Source organism: Erinaceus europaeus, chromosome 4, assembly GCF_950295315.1.
Source record: "Erinaceus europaeus chromosome 4, mEriEur2.1, whole genome shotgun sequence".
Taxonomy (NCBI): Eukaryota; Metazoa; Chordata; class Mammalia; order Eulipotyphla; family Erinaceidae; genus Erinaceus; species Erinaceus europaeus.
The window spans coordinates 96,896,385-96,911,608 of NC_080165.1; the positions used below are offsets into that span (position 1 = coordinate 96,896,385).

Below are 15,224 nucleotides of genomic sequence, written 5' to 3' on the forward strand. Positions count from 1 at the left end.
TAAGCACTCAGTGACTTACAATAGCATTTCAATCTGATTTGTCATCTCTTACTATTTCAAATTTCATTCTGATTTTTTCTCTCTTACTCTTTTAAATTAGGTGAAGAGTAAAATCTCATCTCACCCAAATGTCTAAACACCAATGCTACCTCTCAGAAAACTGTTTCTGACTCCTGTGAGGCTGCATGGTCATGCTTTTTGTCCTTTTGCAGAGAATTTACAAAATGAGTTGGGCTTCTCTGGTCTGGAATGAGTCATTCTGACCTAAAAGGGATTTACTTAGAAAAAAGTTTTTTGAAGTTAACTGCAAAAGTAATTTTCTCTCAAATGGAACTGAGTTTTCAACTCTTAAAACCTAACTAAAAGAATAGTTTGCATAGCTTAAAACAAAAACAAAGTGTAGAGCTGCAGAATTAGTCCACTGGATAGAGTATCTGTCTTCCATGCATGTGACCCAGGTTCAAGACTTGGCACCAAAGGACACTCTAATGCTGTGTTCTCTCTCTATTTCTGTCTCTTGCCATCTCTTTTTCAATGAAAATGTCAGCTCCAGGAGAGGTTAAATTGGATGCAGACATTCTTAAAGATAGTGATTTCATTTCCTCAGTATGTAAACCCAGAAACGGAATTTTGGATTATATGCTAGTTCTATTTTAAGTTATTATGATGAGTTGCCACCAGGTTTATTGCTGTGGTTTAGTACAAAGCCTCCATACTCCTGGAAGTTTTATTTAATAGAAAAAAAATTGAGAGGGGAGGGGGGATAGAGGGAGAGAGACACACATAGACCTGCTGCACTGTTTCACTGCCCACTGCTTGGGAAACTGCACCCTCACAGGTGGGAACTGGAGACTTGAACCCAGTCCCTTGTGGACAGTAATATTTGAACTCTAGTTGGTGCACCACCACCTAGCTCACTTAAACTTTTTAAATAATATAGCACTGCTCAGTTCTGGTTTATCAAGGTGCTCGGGACTAAACCTGGGACATCGGAGCCTCCTGCAAGAAAACATTTGTGTATGAACATTATGCTCTCTCTCCAGTCCTATTTTCACTTCTTAATTTTTAGAAGATGCCACATTGTTTTCACTGATGAGTGTACCAATTTACAATCCCTTCATCAGAGGCCTCTCTTTACCTGCATCCTTGCCAATATTTGCTGTTTCTTACCTTTTTTGATAATAGAGATTCTAAAAGGTGTGAGGTGATACTTTATTGGTTTATTTGTATTTCCTCAATGACTCATGATTTCACATTTTTCTCCATGCCTGTTGATCATTTGTATATTATCTTTGGAACACGGTCTAAGCATTTTGTTCATTTTTTAAAATTTTTTATTATCTTTATTTATTTATTGAATAGAGACAGTCAGAAGTCAAGAGGGAAAGGAGGGATGGAGAGGGTGAGAGACAGAGAGACACCTGCAGCACTGCTTCACCACTTGTGAAGCTTTCCCCCTGCAGGTGGGGACTGGGGGCTTGAACCCAGGTCCTTGCACATTGTAACATGTGTGCTCAACCAGGTGCACCACCACCCAGCCCCATCATCCATTTTTTAAAAATTTTATTGGGGAGGGTGTAATGTTTTACAGTATAGTCTTTAACATGTAGACATAATCTCTTATCTCCCCTTGTATGGAGTCTAGAAGATTAACAGGACCTTAGTGCCCTTCATCCTGTCCCTTTCTGTTGGGAAATTGTGCAAATGCAGTCATATCCACCATGTTGTCCCCTCAGGGTATTGTCAATTCCCACAAGAGTGGAAACGATATTCCTGGAGTCCCGACTCCTCACTTCTGGTTTTGCCCTATAAATCCCTCATGCCTCTCTCTCTCTTGCCCACTTTTCACCTCGGTGACCAGATGCAGGGAAGGGTGCTGCATGTAGCAGGAGGCAGCCATTTTGCTAGCTCCACGTGGCCTGAACCGCTGCGCTCTCATCCAACTCTGAGGTGCCCACGTGAATAAAGATTTGTGTTCCCTCTCCGCTCCAGATCTCCTCTCTCTCCTCCACGTCACAGCCTGACACCTTTCCCTCCTTCCTCAGAGTACTTTGCTTTGGTGTAACACACCACACCCAGTCCAAGTTTCACTGTATGTTTTCCCTTACTGTCACTGTTTCTTAAGTTCAACCTATAAGTGAGACTATGGACTGTTTTTCTATTATTGTTGTATGTGAGCCTTATATATATGATAAGAAGTTAATATCCAATATACTTTTTATGAGGAGCCATAGCTCTCAAGCTTCTTCTATGAATGACTGCCTCTGATGAGAGAGTAGCAACCTAGGTTCACTGTCCTTTCTTAAGAGAACTTTTTGACAATGGAAGAAGACAAAAGATCAGGTCCTGCTGCTCAAGGCAGGTAGGCAAGGCAAATACACCAGTCTTTTCTGTCATTCCAAAGAGTCACACAAACTCATAGCACTGTGCTCCTGAAGTCCTGGAATGGCTTAGGGTTCCCTATTATCCATGACCTTTAGAAATGCATTAGCCCCATTTCCACTAAAACACTCTTAAGTTACAAGAGAAGAGAGATATGGACATGGGGCTGCAACTAAGGAACCAACCAGTGTTCTCACCAGGGCTGGTTTCTTTTCAAGCTCAGCCAGGGTGCTGAATGCATTCAGTCACCGGAAACTGTAAGATTTATAGTGAGAAACAAAGAGAAATGGGGGGAGGGAGTGTAGAAGGATTCAGGGAGCATGAAATGGATCCCTACACAGCATCATGTGATGAATGGAGTGATGTCCTACCCTCTGTCATCTCTGTTGGTTCAAGACAAGTGACAGGGCTGTGACACAGAACAGAAAGGGAAGCACACAATAGAGTGAGAACCCATAGTTGAGTTTTATCAGGTCCATCTTTGTCTGCCACATGCAATGAGGCTTCAGGACAGCATAGTGACAAGTGGTTATCTCACTTTCTCCTTACCTTGGACCTCCCTCCACATCCACACTTTACTTATCCTCCATCCATAGATCATGAAGCAGCTTTAGATGTTCCCACATCTCCCAGCACCCTAAATGCCTAGAAACAACACCCTCACCCTCTGAAGATAAAGGGTCCCCTTAAAGCTTCAGAAAAGTAGGAGAGGAGGCCATTCTAGGGCTCTGTGTGAGTCAGCAGATTACTAGTTTAAGGCTTCTGAATGTAGGTCCATTGTGGGAAAAGAGAGAAAGGGATTAGTGGGTGCTGAGAAGAAGCAGGACTGTGTTTAAACCTTCTCCACTGTTTAGTCTCCTATTGGCTGAGAACTAGAACACTGAGGTGTCTGAGAAGAATTAACACTTAATCCCTTTTCAGCCCTTCTGGGTTCATTCCAAGCCCCTCCCCTCCTCTGGCTGGACACACACACACACACACACACACACACACACACACACACACACACACACACACCTCCACTCCTAAGAGTGTAACAGTTGCAAAGATTCTGGGTAATCAATTAAACCACTTATACACCACTTTCAGAAATGCATTAGTCCTGTTTCCAGTAAAACACTCTTAAAAAAATTACAAGAAAAGTGATACCTGGAGCATCACAGATGAATTAGATGAGAGTGAGAATAAACAGAGGCATGGCAAGAAAGGGCTGGGCAGGTAGCTTGCTTAGTGGATAGAGAGCAGGATTTACACATGTGAGGTCCTAGATTTGATTCCTGACTCTCCGTGCGTCAGAATGATGCTGTGGCCTCAGTCTCTCCCTCCTGCCTTTCTTTCTCTCTCATCTCTCAGTCTCTCTCACTAACATGCCTTTAAAAAGAAATGAGAGAGGAGGAGAAAAAGTAGTTAGCTTTTATTTTAAAATACAATTCTATGACTGTTGAAAACTGGACAGAAAAGCCTCCAGGAACTCAAAGCTGAAAGATGAATCCACAGCAAAGAAAAAGTGACAAGAGCCAAGTGGTCCAAGGTTAGGGTCCTGCTGATGTGAAAAAGCCTGGCCTTGTTTTGTCTCTATAGTCCATATTACCCAGCACAGAGGTTGACACAGAGAAGGAATTCTGGAAATGTTTGCTAACTAATTCTTTTGTTTCTGACACCAAAGTTGAGTCATGACCTCCAAGGCTATGACTGCCCCATCCTTCCTGATGTATTCACTGATTCAACCATTTATCAGGTATTTATTGAGCGCTGCTTCTTAGCTGCATCAGGCACTGTGATAATAAATGATGATGTGACAGAGAACTAGAGAACATGGTGCCTTTCTCCAGTCATTTCAGCTATTAGACAGACATTCATTAAAAGATTAGATTCTAGGGCAGCAAAATAGCTCCCCTGGAGAGTATGCCTGCTTTGTCATATTCAGGCCCCAAGTTCAAGCCCAATCTCCAGTGACTGGGGGAAGCATCTGTGCTGTTGGTATCTTCTATGTCTCTCTCTTTAAAACTACCTAGAGTGCAGAAGTCCCAATAATAATAAGGAAAAAAATAAACATCTAGGTGTTATGAGTTATGAGAGTTAAAAGATCCCCTAGAAGAAAACACCAAAGCCAAGGAATGTAAGACTTAGTAGATGAAAGTAATTGGTATTACTTGGCATTAAGACGAGCCATTAGAGAGAAGAGCATATACTCAAAGGCTGGAGGTCAGAGAGGCACATCAGAGGAAATCACCATGGTATCTTTCTTTCCTCCTCTCTGTCTTCCCCTTCTCTCTTGATTTCTTTCTGTCTTATCCAACAACAACAGCAACAACAAGGGCAACAAAAATGGCAGGAGCAGTGGATTCATAGTGCAGGTACAGAGCACCCCAGCAATAAACCCAACAGGCAAAAAAAAAAGAGTGGGGAAGGGAGGGGGTTGGATATAGAACTCTAGTAGTGGGAATTGTGTGGACTGTATCCCTCTTATCCTATGGTCTTATTGATATTTTTATCTTATAAATAAATTTAAAAGGGGGAGGGCTTTGTAGCAACTTTGCTTTAAATAGGAACAGAAGGATGGCTTCTTTATCATGTCTGGACAACAGAAAAGCTTTCTGCTGCTTCTACTGTGATTCTTAGAGCCAGAAATGTGTATTTGGAAAGTAAGTTATTTTTATACAGCTTGTATTTGCTGCAATTATTTCCTTTCACTTTCCCTTAGTGTTGGTCAAAAATATTCCTGAAATTACCAGCCTGTCTCAGTTGTGTTAAATGATAGAAGAATAGGAACATTTCTCAAACTTGGACCAACTATAGAAAAGATAGCAGTGGTCCTTGGGGAGTATTGAATCCAAATAGAAGTTAAAACTTGAGAAGGGAGTTGAGGGACATACTGTCCATCTGTTTACTTCCTTCTGAAGATGGTATTCCAGTGTGGTTTAATGCTCCCAACTGTTCTGTGAAGTACAGTGGAGGACTGTGGCAAGATAAAAGGAAAGAAATTAATTTGATTTCTAACCCCAGCAAAACAAGTTACCTAATCCATCTGAACCTATTTGGTCTTAGGACAAATGAAACTAACATTACCCAGCAGTATTGTTACAATAATATCACAAGACAATGAACAATCAATCCTCAAGAGTAACCCTCAAGAGTGAAAACAGCCTCAGATTTAATTCAGAATTTAAATATGAAATTCAAGTAGCTGAATCAAGTGAACTGAAAGGAAGAGTTGGATCAAAGGGGTCAAAACCAGCCAGTGATCAGAAATGGAATCCTGTAGGAATTGTAAGTAAAGAGGAAGTCAGACTCCAGCATTTGAAAGACTAAGTCCTACTTCAGCCTTTGTATTTTTGTATGTTTCCTGTAGAAGAAAGAGTTAGCCCTAAGTCAGTTCTACAGTCAGACTGTTGGGGAGGAAGTTGACTAGGATTGTGGAAACCCCAATGAGTTTCCCACCAGTTCATTTACATGGGGGTTCCTCACAGGATTTCTTGAAAGAATTACAAGGCAAACTCCATGGTCTGTATAAGGTCTAAAGTTTTTTTTTTTTCCTTTCTTTCTTGTTTTTGTTTGTTATTACTGAGCAGAACAATGGTTTCCGGTAAATACAGTTGTTGGTACATCTACAAAGATTCTCAGGTTTCTGCAAACCCCAGCCTAGGTCCTCCTCCACAATTGTACATCAGGACCTAACAGTCTTTCTTCCCTAGAATCCTTTATTTTGGTGCAATACACCAAACACAATTCACATTCTGCTTTGTATTTCGCTTTCTGTTCTTATTTCACAACTTCTGTCCATAAGTGAGATCACTGTATATTCATCCTTTTTTTCTGGCTTATCTCACTTAACAAGATTCCTTCAAGCTCCATTCAAGATGGGATTAAAAAAGTAAATTCTTAATTTTTCATAGCTGAGTAGTATTCCATTGAAGTTGTGAGATAAGAGATTATGTAGAAATGATAATAAATTACAGAAAAGTTCAAGAGATGAGGGAGGGGATCTGTGCTTAAGGGCCTGGGGAGGAAAGCAAGGCGCTTCCATATGTTCATCTTTACTTAAACTCTAAGTCACATTGGGCCAGTTTCCCATTGGTCTGCTGAGATCACCAGGTGTCGTTACTTTATTAAAAACTCCTCCTATAATGTGCAAAGTATTTCTTTTGTGCTTTCTAAGACCTACTCCACTCCCATTTTCAAGTGTTATATTTAATTTCTTCCCCACTGGAATGTAGGTAGGGACAGACAGAAGAGAGCCAGGCCTGAAAAAGCACCTGGAACACAGACAAACTTCACCATGCTGAAACACATGTTCCCCAGGAACAGGCGTCAGTGGGGAAGAAAGTAAATGTTGCCCAAGAAGTGGAAATGGTAATATATGTAGGTGTGGCTTAGAAAGGAAGTGAAGTCAGGGATTGAAAGTTAATAAAAGCTGTTATGTGTGTGGTTTTATGTTCTCTGTCTGCCAAGCTGGGATTCTCAACATGTGAGTAAATTGCTCAGTCTCTTGTGTTCTTTCACACTGCCCATGTATACTTCAACATGTGTATATTCTCAGTGTTATTCAATAAATCTTAAAATTCCTGAAAGTCATGTTTTATAAATTCTTTTTTGATGGTTGTATGTATGATGAATCTACAATGATGTGGGGAGCATGACTCTCCCTATATGTCTGTCCCCACACTGAGACCCAACAAGGTGCTGGTCCAGTGGTCAGGGAGATGGGTGGCTGAAACATCTACTCACTCCCTCAACCCTGGAGCCCTAGCAGAACTCAGCTTTATCCCTATCTAACCACCTGCTATTAATATTAAAAGGGCAAACTTGTGACCTTCCCTCGCCCCCATTTTCCAGCTGCCTCCATTTATCTTCTTCCTCCTTTGGGAGAAAGTAGATATATTAGTCACCTTCTAGAAATTAGAGCTGGAGCAATGTCAAGATGGCTGGGAAGTTTGTTTATATGGCCTGGATTCCCTCTTTTGGTACCAAAAGGATTTACTGAAATCACAGAATCCAGGGGTTATAAACTCAAATGCAGATACTGACACAGAGTCTGAAAAGAATATATATTTAAAATCAATGACGAATGACCACATAACTGGTGGTAAGGAAGCCCCAAAGAAAATTTTTCTTAAAAAAAAAAGAAAGAATGAATGAAAAGAAAAGAAAAGAAAAAAGGAAAGAAAGGAAAAGAAAAGAAAAGAAAAGAAAAAAGAAAAGAAAAGAAAAAACACTGGTCAGTGTGAGAGAGGGAGGTAACTTTCCTCAAATCCTCCTCCCCTTATCTCCCTCAATTATACAACTTTAATCTTCTCAGCTTCTATTTTCTTAACTCATTTGAACAGCCATAGTTATTCAATATATGTTAACAATATGGATGCTAATCAGCTTTTTTCTTCTCCTCAGCTACAATAGATATTCAAGTCACAGTTCTTTCTCTATACAGTAGGCTAGTATCCTAATCCTAATAGACATTCCAATCAGTTCTGTTTTTAAATACTAGATTTCCTTTCCTTCTCCCATTAATAATGCAAACCAAAAATCTCTTTGTATGTACATCTATATTCATAGTAGTACAATGTATAATAGCCAAAACATGGACACAACCTAGCTATCCAACAACAGATGAGTGGCTGAGAAAGTTGTGGTCTATATATACAGTGGAATACTACTTATCTATTAATAATGATGAATTCACCTTCTTCACCTCATCTTGGATTGGGCTTGAAGAAATCATGCCAAGTGAAATAAACCAAAAAGAGAAGGATGAATATGGGATGATTTTACTCACAGACATAAACTGAGAAATAAGAACAAAAAGTAGAACTTGAGAGGCTGGGTGGTGACACCTGGTTGAGCACATGCTACAATGCACAAGGACCATGGTTAAAGTCCCTGGTCCCTACATACAGGGTGAAAGCTTTGCAAGTGGTGAAGCAGTGCTTCAGGTGTCTCCCTGTCTCTCCCCCATCCAGCTCCCCTCCCTTTCAATTTCTGGCTATCTCTATCCAGTAAATAAAGATTAAAAAAAAAGAACTTGGGCTGGGTTTGAAGTCTTTGGGCCATATGAGTGTGCTTTCAGGCCCACACCAGTCATCAGGTAGAATAGGAATTGGCACAGGACTCTCATTATCCAAAGAGAATGAACTCATGAAGTTCAGTCTCTTGATGTTTATTCATTGGTTAGGTATGAAAAGTCATTTATCTCAAGTATTCTGGATATGAATGAGGAACCTTGGAGCTCTCAGAATCATGAGCCTAAAGTTCAAATCAAATTACAAAGCAGCAGAGAAATAGGACTCTTAAGGGTAAATTGAGCAATAGTACCAGAGACATTGTGTGAGCCCTTACTCAAAACTCTGTAAAGAGTTTTGCAGATTTCTGGATCTGTGCCAAAAGTCAGTTTAACTCAGGGTTCACATTACTTGGAACTTTATTTACTACTCAGAGGTTCCTGATATTCTTCCCCTACTTTGGATCCATAAAAAAAAAAAGTCTTTCCTGATGACTCTTCTCTACCATTTTTCTCTTTGAAAAGCTGAGTATTATTTGACCCTGAGAAAAAAAAATTCATCTCTTTGCATTTTTTGTTTAAAACAATGAAATGGGTTAATATGTCTGCCTCATATAGTACACTTAGATTAACACGTGAATCGTAAGTATACATTAGGAGTCATTATTACAAGAATAGTTACTCTCAACTCTAACACTAGGCAAAATCTTGTTGTGTGGCCCAGAATAAATCACTAGAATAAGATGTTAATTTCACGTTTGATCTCTTCCAAGTCTGGGGAAAAGTCTAGGTTCTAAGACCTCGATGTGGGGGTGGAGAGATCTAACAGATACTTGTTAAGTGGAGTGATTTGGTTGACTGAGAGTGACAGCTAGATTAAAGTGTCTTGTCAGAGAAACTGGGAGAGAAACAGCAGAACAAGAACAATAAACTACTTGGATCACTCACTTAGTGAAATAGCCATTCAACAAGTTTGAAGATAAAGAGCAGGATCAAAATCTAGGGAAAAATTTGGAATACAGTAGGGTTTTGGGAAGAAGGAAAGAAAAGTTCTAGATCAATTGCTCTCCAGTAATTTTTTCTTCTGTGGAGAGCTGAACTGCTTCTTCTAAACACTATTATCGCCAAGGATAATGACATGTTCTCATCTCTGCTTGACTGATATTTGCTCATGATGGATGGGTGTGGGAGGCAGGATTAAAGAATTTGGGTCAGTGTGAAGCCTGTAGATTATATAATTCTGTGAACACTAGGTAATATAGAAGTGATTATATCTCATCCTTCATCTTGTGCAATTTTCACCCTGGATTCATCATAGGACAAAGTCATCTTCATCCTCCCTGGTTGGTCTTCTAACACACCATACCAGGAGAGCAGAACCATTTTCCAGAGAAGCTAAAAGATAGCACTTCCTTTTTGTCACCATACAGATTGTCTCTGATAATCCACTTGTCATATCTGACTCTATCCCTTCTTGCAGTAGTAAGACACCCCTCTCATTACATGGTTTTCAGGATTGCTCAAGCCTGCTAGAGAATTAACTTGTCAAGTCCACCCCAATACATGGGCCTGCAGGATGTCAAAGCCTCAAGCAGTTGAAAGGTTCAGAGGGAAAGAGAATTGCCTGCCTGCATCACATCCCATCTTCAGCACCATGGCCAGCTCATTATGAGCTCATTGCAAGGTGCTATATACAGATAAAGGTAAAAGAACATGGCCACCTGCTTTTGAATTTAGTTGTAAAGGCACGTTCCTAGGGCATTTTACAGCATCCAAAAACACTTTTTCACATGTGAAGCAGACCATGGGGAGGTGATTATTTGTTGGGAAATTGTGCAGATGTGATTGAACATTGGCAGGGCCCACAAACCACTATATTTCCATGCAAGTATTATTTACAGATCCTCACCACGTTATCCCCTCAGGGTATTGCTAATTCAGTTTAAACCATTACAACAGTTGCTAAGGATGCTTCCACCTTCCCAGCATGCCTTTTGCCTCTCTCTACCCCCTTTCCTAGCCAATCCCATCTAGACTTGCCACTTCCAAAATTCTCCTATAAAAGTTGCTCCTGTTTGCACTTTCTCCTCTCTTCCCTTCTCTTTCCCCCTCTTCTTCCCCTCTCTTTTCTCTTCCACATCCCTACCTGGAGAAGGGCTGTTGGGCATAGCGGGAGGCGGCCATTTTGTAGCTCCAAGTGACCTAAACCTGCTGTGCCCACACCCAATTCTGAGGCACCAGTGTGAATAAAGATTTGTGTTTCCACTCCGCCATGAGTTCCTGGTCTCATCTCTCTCCCACATGCAACCCGACAATTATTTCTTTCTTCACAGATTTAGTTGCTATGCTACAGGGGGAAAAAATCTTTAAGCTCCAAGTTAGGAATACCTGGTTGAGTGATGTCTCTGCTTTAACCAACTTATGATTTGTGTTGAGTACCTAAATTGTTTTAATCCTCAGTATTTTCAGCTACAGAATAAAGGTAATAAGACCAATGTTAAGGGTAAGATGGTTAAGTAAGCATTAAAATGCTTTATAATTCTAAAGCACTATAAACATTTGTATATTCTAATAGCTCCATTATGAATCTGTGGATCAGGCTGAAATGAAATGCTGGTGAAGACAGGAAAGAAAGCTGGTATCCTGAGCCCAGGTTCCCTAGTTTCTAGTCTCTGCTCATCCTCTTTCCTTACTCTAACTTGGGCTAAGTCACTTGGCTTCCTTGTGGGTCCAATATTGCATCTTCAAAATGGGAAATAAAGGAGGTTAATATGTCATAAACATTGAATAACTAGGTATCAACAGGATCATCATTATTACTGTGACCGTAATCATTCTTACTAAACTTCTAGTTACTAAACTTCAGAAAAAGAATTTATTATCCATGCTCCAATGCAATAGAAGTTCACTGTGAATGACTAACAACCCTAAGCTTAGACCACAGGAGGTTAGAACTAGGGTAGTAGAGACCATGGTTCACCTTTTTGTTAGCACAGAGAAGAAATAGCTTCTGAGAGGGAACTGAACCTGCTCAAGGTCATATGTGGAGTTAGGGAAAAAAAAAACTCAGACTTAAAGCCATGTTCCTGATTTTCAGTCCCATGTTCTTTGTATCATTTTGTTTTCAAAATGCCAAGACTATGAGAAACCAGCTAGTATATCCCCTTGTTATGCTGGAAGGTGTTTTCTTCCCATAGAAGGAAAAAGACTGCTACTATAGGATCTTCTGAACTCCTCTCAAGGCTACTTAGAAATTCAGAGTGATGGGGCTGAGTGGTGCCATACCTGGTTGAGCACATGCATTATAATGCACAAGGACCCATGTTCGAGCCCCCAGCCCCCACCTGCAGGGGGGAAACTTCACAAGTGGTGAAGCAGGGCTGCAGGTGTCTCTCTGTCTCTCTCCCTCTCTATCATCCCCTTCCCTCTTGATTTCTGGCTGTCTCTATCCAATAAATAAAGGTAATAAAAAACTTAAAAAAAATCAATCCAGAGTGATATACGAAAAGCATGTATCATCATTTGATATAAAATAATAACATCTATCATTCATCTAATGCTTATTATGAATTAAACATATTGCATAGAAGGTCACAACAAAACAAAGTGAGAAAATAGAAACCTAGAAAAGTTAAAATTCAATAGAAAGTCTAAGAACTTGCATTGCACCTACTACAATTTCCACTAAGAAATAAATTATATGCATGCAGAGATTTTTTTATTCACCACTATAACTTCAGTGTTTGCAGCTATTTCTGGCAAACAGTAGCTGCAGCATAAATATTTTTGAATGCATGAATGAGGAAGAAATATATGATCCTCTTGCCATTTGCCTCCAAAGCTCAAGCCTGTGTTAATTTACTCAGTTATACTTCTTCCAGCAGTTAGAAATTGAGACAGAAAGAACATCAGTAGTAAAGACAAATTTTAGCAACATATCTGTCCACACTAAGTTCCCAGCAATTTCCATTAGGCAATAGTTCTCTGATGACACCTCCCGATGGGTACTTTTTGACTAAGCTTTCTTTGGTGGCACTATATTGGGATCTTCACACAATGACTGCTCAAAATTTGAATCAGATCATGCAGATGATATACATGAGGAGGAAAGATGGGCAGTAGAACTGGGCAGGCATCAGGCAACCAGATTGTTAAGACAATAAAAGCTACTTCCTGGTCAGAGCCAAGATGGTGACTTGGAAACAACAGCTGGTGTGAGTTCCAAAGAGAAGCAGCTTACAAACTGAGATTCTCTGGACAGGGTAGAATACTGGGCTGTCAGTAGGAGGATAAACAAGGGGTGGTCAGGGTGACACCAAAAAAGAGTCCTATAACCCACTCCTGGGCTGGCAAACAAAGGACAAAAGGACAAAGAAAGGAAAATCTTTGGTTTGATTATTTCTGAATTTACCCTTCCCCCCTACCCCAGAACCAGCTCCCAGGGGCTGGACAGACACTCCTAGCAGGCTTCCTACTGAGCTGTTTTCTTTACCAAGATTCCTGGCTCATCAGGGGTGTCATTCTAAGACTTTTTCTTTTTGTTTTCCTTCTCCTTTTTGGGGGTGGCTGGAGCTCTATTTGAGTTACAAAATACCTGACCAACCAGAACCTCAGCCCTGCCTGGGAAAGACTACCTGCATTTTTTTTTATATTTATTATAATTGGCTGTCTTTGCTCAGGCTGCCTGCAGCCAATCTGGAGCAGTCTAAGCATCAGACTGTTAGGGTTTTTTACTCTATTTTATTTTATTTTTACTATTATTATATATGGTTCCCTTTTCCCTCCTCCTTCTTCAGATTGACCAAAATTAACTGGTTTTTTTTTTCCATTGATAGGTAACTGGGTGTTCTATCCATTTTGAGAGGAACATGTTTCTCTCTTTCTCTTCCATCCACTCTCCTTTATCTCTCCACCTAGCTAATTAATAAAAATATATAGCATGATTTAGTCAGTGTTTCCTTTTTATAAACAAATATTTAATAATAAATAAAAATAAAAGCTTCTTCCCTTAAGAATGAACTAAGAGCCCTTGACATATTTGGACAGTTAATTTTTTTATTAGTGATTTAATAATGATCGAAATATTGTGGGATAAGAGGAATATAATTCCCAATACCAGAGTTATTTGTCCCATGCCCTCCATTGGAAGCTTCCTTATTCTTTATCCGACAGTATGGACCAAAAATCTTTATGGGATGCAGACGATGGGAGGTCTGACTGCTATAATTGCTTCTCCACTAGACATGGTGTTGGTATGCTTCAACAACATGGCATTGACAGGTCGATCCATACCTCCTAGTGGACAGGTAATTTTTTATTAAATGTAGAAAGGGGTGTATCCTCAACAAATGATGCTGGGAAAACTTGATGGAAACATAAAGACTGAAAGTGGGCCACCATGTATACACAAAAGTCAACCCCAATTGGATTAATTGGTTTCTTGAACCCTAGGCCAGAAACCATCAAATGGATAAAAGAAGACACTGGTGGAACACTCAGTATTTACTTTGAAAATATCTTTGAAGAATCAAGTCCAACAGCAAGAAAAACAAAAATAAAACTGAAACTACATCAAATTCTATACAGTGAATGAAACCATCTTCAAAACAGAAAAATGCCCTACTGAATGGAAGAAGATCCTTGTACACCATATATCAGATAAAGGCATAATATTAATACATCACTAAATTCAGTATTAAAAAGACAATTTCGGAAGTAGCAATAGATGTAGATGTGACTTAGAAAGGAAGGGAAGGCAGAAACTTAGGGGAAAAGTGGGCAAATATACATAAGTATAGTTAGTTATAGTCAACCTCTATCTGTGACCTTGAGAGAACCACTGCAGTTTCCAATGCAGGGAATGGGATCACAGAACTCTGTTGGTGATAAAATACCCATCATCTCCTAACTATGTAAATCAATATTAAATCATTAAAAAGATAAAGACAAAGAAAAAAGAAAATACCATGGACCAATTCTTCACCAAAGAAGAGATGTAAAGGGTCAATAAAATTATGGAAAATTGCTCAGTAACCAGTTGTCAGGGGAAAACAAGATACCACTTTATTCCTGTAAGCATAACATTCAAACTTCCCCAGAGCCCCATCCCACTTGGGAAAGAGAGAGGCAGGCTGGGAGTATGGATCAACCTTCCAATGCCCATGTTCAGTGGGGAAACAATTAACAGAAGGTAGACCCTCCACCTTCTGCATCCCACAATGACCCAGGGTCCATACTCCCGAGGATAAAGAATAGGGAAGCTATCAAGGGAGGGGAGGGGATACAGAGATCTGGTTGTGAGAATTGTGTGGAGTTGTACCCCTCGTATCCTAAAGTTTTTGACAATGTTTTCTTTTTATAAGTAAAAATTAAAAAAAAAATTAAAATGCCTGTGCTATAAGAAGTTCTAAAAAGGGGCCAGGTTAAGTGTACACACTACAGTGTGCAAACACACAGGTTCAATCCCCTAGTCTCACCTGCAGGGGAAAAGCTTTATCAGGGCTGCAGGTATCTCTCTCTCTCTCCCCTTTTATCTCCCTCTCCCCTCTCAAGTTCTCTGTCTCTATCCAATAATAAATAAATAAAAAGAAATAATAAATTCTAAAGGAACTCAGAAATAAAAATAACATAAATAGACTTAAACATGCATGCACACATAAAACAAATATTTACATTAAAATATCTTTGAAATATCTTAAATCAGTAATTTCACTTAATGTGAATGGTGTAATTCCCTCATTAAAAGGTAGAGTAGTAACATGAGTCAGGAAATACAACACAGCCAAATGACTGCAATAAATTCCTCTGACTCATCAGGACAGAAATAGGCTCAAATTGAAAAGGTAGA

At 39.7% G+C, this 15,224-nt stretch overlaps 1 pseudogene; it reads left to right on the plus strand.

Moving 5' to 3' along the window:
- The first annotated feature begins 5,484 nt into the window (after positions 1–5,484).
- The window catches only part of LOC103121626 (thyroid transcription factor 1-associated protein 26-like), a 43,912-nt pseudogene continuing 34,172 nt past the window's right edge, over positions 5,485–15,224 (plus strand).